The sequence below is a fragment of the Tenrec ecaudatus genome, chromosome 8 (genome assembly GCF_050624435.1).
Source record: "Tenrec ecaudatus isolate mTenEca1 chromosome 8, mTenEca1.hap1, whole genome shotgun sequence".
In the NCBI taxonomy this organism is placed as follows: domain Eukaryota; kingdom Metazoa; phylum Chordata; class Mammalia; order Afrosoricida; family Tenrecidae; genus Tenrec; species Tenrec ecaudatus.
In genome coordinates, this window is record NC_134537.1 from 65,039,385 (window position 1) to 65,044,456 (window position 5,072).

A 5,072-nucleotide genomic window follows, 5' to 3' on the forward strand; every position below is an offset into this window, starting at 1 on the left:
GCTACATAGTTGCTTTTGTTTCCCTCACTTCCCTATATGCCTGCACAGTCTAAACGGTATTACTTTTTAATTTTTCTCCTCTTCCTTTCTCCTCTCACACTCCTTTTTGGAATTACAGAGAACTCCCAATACCCTAGGGCATTTGCACCTGGGCCACACCCTGCATAGGGTGAGCTCCACCCTGCATAGATAGCCCAAGGCTAGGAAAAGGCCTACTTTCTCTCCAGGGGATACTCCCCCGGACTTCTCAACCAGGAGTTCCTGCCTGTGTACCTGGGAACATAAGGCAGCTCAGCCAACACTTATCAACATTCAAACCAATAGCAGAAACTTCAGCCCAGCCTCTGCAACACTGGGGCAGGCAGCCGACCTGCCATCTGGGGCACTCCCCTGATAGGGAAGCCACAGGAAGGTAAAGTGGTAGGATAATCCCGTAGCAAAACCAGCTGTAGCCAGTTCGAAGAAGCATACCTATACGTCTCCCAGAGAGAGCCTAGAAAATGGCACCTGGTCCCTCTAAAACAATTCAACGCAAACACCCATCAGCCCCAACGACATCAACGAAAAAACAGGAGAAACAAAAGGCAAAGGCAGAAGATGTCGTGAACATAACAACATACATAGAAGAAGCAGACATTGAGATGCCACATAAAGAAAATTTCAGAATGCTGCTTGGAGCCATGCAGGATATGAGGGAAACAACACAGAAAAAGGATGAATCGATACAGGAGCTTAGTAAGGAGATAACGAAAAACAATAGCAGAATAACGATCCTTGAGAATCATTTGGAGGAATCAGACAATCGCATCAGTGTCTTGGAGGACAGGCTAGCAGACTTTAATAAACGTGAACAAAAATCTAATAAGAGCATCAGAGAAGCTGAAGAAAACCTAAGAGCTATGTCTGATGGTATGAAGCGGAACATTAGAATTATTGGCCTACCGGAGGAAGACACAACAAAGAAGTCATCTGCAACAATAGCGAGAGAATTCTTGGAGGAAAACTTCCCCAGCCTAATGGATGAAAACCAGACAACCATCCAGGAGGCTGAAAGAACACCAGCATGACGGGACCCCAAGAAGAAATCACCAAGGCACATAATAGTTAAACTATTGTTAGACAATGAACCACTAGGTATTGTAAACATATATTCCCCGAATGAGAGACCAGCCCAATACATCAACCAAACACTCCAAAAGATTAAGAAAGAAATCACAGACTCGACAATTATAGTGGGTGACTTCAACACACCACTCACTGAGAAAGATAGATCACAGGGAAAGAAATTCAACAAGGAGACTAGAGAGCTAAACTTCACAATTAGACAATTTGACCTGACAGATATTTACAGAGCTTTTCATCCAAATATAAAAAAATTCACATTCTTTTCAAGTCCCTATGGCACATATTCGAAGATAGACCACATGCTGGGGCATAAGGCAAATCTACATAAATTTAAGCACATTGAAATAATACAGACTTCTCTCTCTAACCACTGTGCCATAAGACTGGAAATCAACAAAAAGAAGACACAGAAAAAAAGAGTAAATAATTGGAGGATGAATAGCTCTCGACTGCAAAAGGAGTGCATACTGGTGCCGATCAGAGATGAAATCAGGAAATTTCTAGAAACCAACGAAAATGAGCACACGAAGTACCCAAACTTATGGGACACAACAAAGGCAGTCATCAGAGGAAGTTTCATAGTAATACATTCACACCTAAGAAAGGAAGAGAGGAAAAGAAGCGCTGGCAGCTGGAGGGGGAGGGAACGGAGGAGTGGGAGCCCCAGAATCTTGCCCACTTGCCTGAGCTCCAGGCCGAGTGACAGTGTTTCGGGTTAAGTTCTTAAGCAGAGGAAGCGCCAAGCGTTTAGAGAGCGACTTCAGCCATGGCCTTCGCTGATATGCGGGAAGTGCTCAACAGTGATAGCCTGGATCCTTGCTGCCGGAAGATCCTGCAAGGTGGAGGGCTGCGGGTGGTGGAGAAGCAGAATCTGACCAAGGAGGACCTGATCGCCGAGCTGCAGGACTGCGAAGGCCTTATTGTCCGCTCGGCCACCAAGGTGACTGCGGATGTCATCAACGCTGCAGACAAGCTCCAGGTGGTGGGCAAGGCCAGCACAGGCGTAGACAATGTGGACCTGGAGGCGGCCACCAGGAAGGGCATCCTGGTCATGAACACCCCCAACGGGAACAGCCTCAGTGCTGTGGAGCTCACCTGTGGGATGATCATGTGCCTGGCCAGACAGATTCCCCAGGCGACAGCTTCCATGAAGATTGGCAAATGGGACTGGAAGAAGTTCATGGGGATGGAGCTGAATGGAAAGACCCTGGGAATTCTTGGCCTTGGCAGAATAGGGAGACAAGTAGTCACGCGGATGCAGTCCTTTGGGACGAAGACTGTAGGGTACGACCCCATCATCTCTCCAGAGGTCTCGTCCTCCTTCGGAGTTCAGCAGCTGCCCCTGGACGATATCTGGCCCCTCTGCGATTTCATCACGGTGCACACACCTCTCTTGCCCTCCACCACAGGCTTGCTGAATGACAGCACTTTTGCCCAGTGCAAGAAGGGCGTGCGTGTGGTAAACTGCGCTCCAGGGGGGAATGTGAATGAAGGCGCCCTGCTCCGCGCCCTGCAGTCAGGCCAGTGTGGTGGGGCAGCGCTGGATGTGTTTACTGAGTAGCCACCCCGAGACCAAGCCTTGGTGGACCACGAGAACGTCATCAGCTGCCCCCACCTGGGCGCCAGCACCAAGGAAGCCCAGAGCCGCTGCGGGGAGGAAATCGCCATCCAGTTCGTGGACATGGTGAAGGGCAAGTCTCTAGCAGGGGTGGTCAATGCCCAGGCCCTTACCAGTGCCTTCTCTTCACACACCAAGCAGCGGATTGGTCTGGCAGGAGCTCTGGGGACACTGACGCGAGCCTGGGATGGGTCCCCCAAAGGGACCATCCAAGTGGTGACACAGGGAACATCCCTGAAGAACGCTGGGATCTGCCTGAGCCCGTCGTCATTGTGGGCCTCCTGAAAGAGGCCTCCAATCAGGCGGAGGTGAACTTGGTGAAAGCTAAGCTGCTGGTGAAGGAAGCTGGACTTAATGTGACCACCTCCCACACCGCTGACCCATCGGGGGAACAGGGCTGTGGGGAATGCCTCCTGACCGTGACCCTGGCAGGTGCCCCCTAAAAAGCTGTGGACTCGGTTCAAGGCACCACACCTGTGCTGCAGGCACTGAACAGAGCAGTCTTCAGATCAGAAGTGACTCTGCACAGGGGCCTGCCTGTGCTCATGTTCCGTGCTCAGCCCTCCAACCTTGCCGTGCTGCCTACCATGATTGGCCTGTTGGCAGAGGCAGACGTGCAGCTGCTGTCTTACCAGACCTCGGTGGTGTCAGATGGGGAGACCTGGCACGTCATGGGCATCTCCTCCCTGCTGCCCAGCCTGGAGGCGTGGAAGCAACACGTGACCGAAGCCTTCCAGTTCCACTTCTAACTTTGGGACTCAATGGTCCCACCTCTAAGGCTTTTTGAAGAACTCTACCACTGTGACCAACAGGGAGAGGAGAGCCACATCCCAGGACTCACCGTGACCACTGACACTGCTTCCGCCTCCAAATCTATCTGAGCCCCATGAAGCAGCAATAAGCCTCCATCCAATAAAGGCCGCCCCAAACAAAAACAAAACAAAAAAAGGAAGGAAGAGAGACTCATGATTGATACGCTGACACAAAATTTACAAAAACTAGAGCAGAGTCAGCAGGACAATCCTACTAGTAGCAAAAGAAAATAAATTATAAAAATCAGGGCAGAGATCCAGGAGAGGGAAAATAAGAAAACTATGGAAAAAAATAATATCGCCAAAAGCTGGTCCTTTGAAAGGATAAACAGGATCGATAGACCATTGGCAAACCTAACCTAACAAAGGAGGGAACAAATCTCAATAGCAAGAATAAGTGATGAAAGAGGTGTCATTACAACAGACCCTAATGAAATCAAAAGGTTAGTTACACAGTACTATGAAAGATTGTACTCCAATGAATTCAACAATTTGGAAGACATGGACAAATTCTTGGGAAAACAATCCCTCCCTAGACTATCCTTGGTGGACATCTAGAATCTCAACAGACCCATAGCAATAGAAGAAATAGAAATGGTTATAAAGGAATTACCAACAAAAAATCCCCTGGACCAGATGGTTACACTGGAGAATTCTACCAAGCATTCAGGGAAGAACTAATACCAATTCTACGCAAACTTTTCCACAACATAGAAAAAGATGGCTAACTCCCGAACTCCTTCTATGAAGCTAGTATAACTCTGATGCCCAAACCAGGCAAGGATCCCACAAGAATCAAGAACTACAGACCAATATCCCTAATGAATATTGATACAAAAAACCTTAACAAAATACTAGCCAACAGAATACAAAAGTATATAAAACAAATAATTCACCATGACCAAGTGGGATTCATACCAGGGATGCAGGGATGGTTCAACCTACGAAAGACCTCTAGTATTATTCATGACATTATCATGAAAAAGTATAAGAATCACATGATAATATCAATAGACGCAGAAAAAGAAATCAATAACATCCAACACAAATTCCTGTTGAAGACACTTGCGAAGATAGGAATGGAAGGAAAGTTCCTCAAGACAATACAAGCTATATATGGAAAACCAACAGCCAAAGTGGTAGTCAATGGAGAAAAGACTAACACAATCCCACTGAAAAGGGGACCAGACAAGGATGCCCCTTGTCCCCACTCCTATTTAATATCGTGCTGGAGGTTTTAGCTAACAGCATAAGGCAAAGAAGTGACATCAAAGGCATTCATCTGGGGAAGGAAAAGGTGAAATTATCGTTATTTTCAGATGATATGATTTTATATATGGAAAATCCCAAAAGTTCCACAAGGGGAGTACTGGAAGCAATAGAGAAGTTTGGCAGAGTGGCAGGATACAAGATCAACAAACAGAAGTCCATCGTACTGTTATACACATCAGATAAGACCACCGAAGAAGAGATCAAAAAGGTGGTACCCTTCACAATAGCCAAACACAAACTGAAAT

At 47.3% G+C, this 5,072-nt stretch overlaps 1 pseudogene; it reads left to right on the top strand.

Moving 5' to 3' along the window:
• Nucleotides 1–1,891: 1,891 nt before the first annotated feature.
• On the top strand, nucleotides 1,892–3,492 carry LOC142454343 (D-3-phosphoglycerate dehydrogenase pseudogene; annotated as a pseudogene).
• Nucleotides 3,493–5,072: the final 1,580 nt, after the last annotated feature.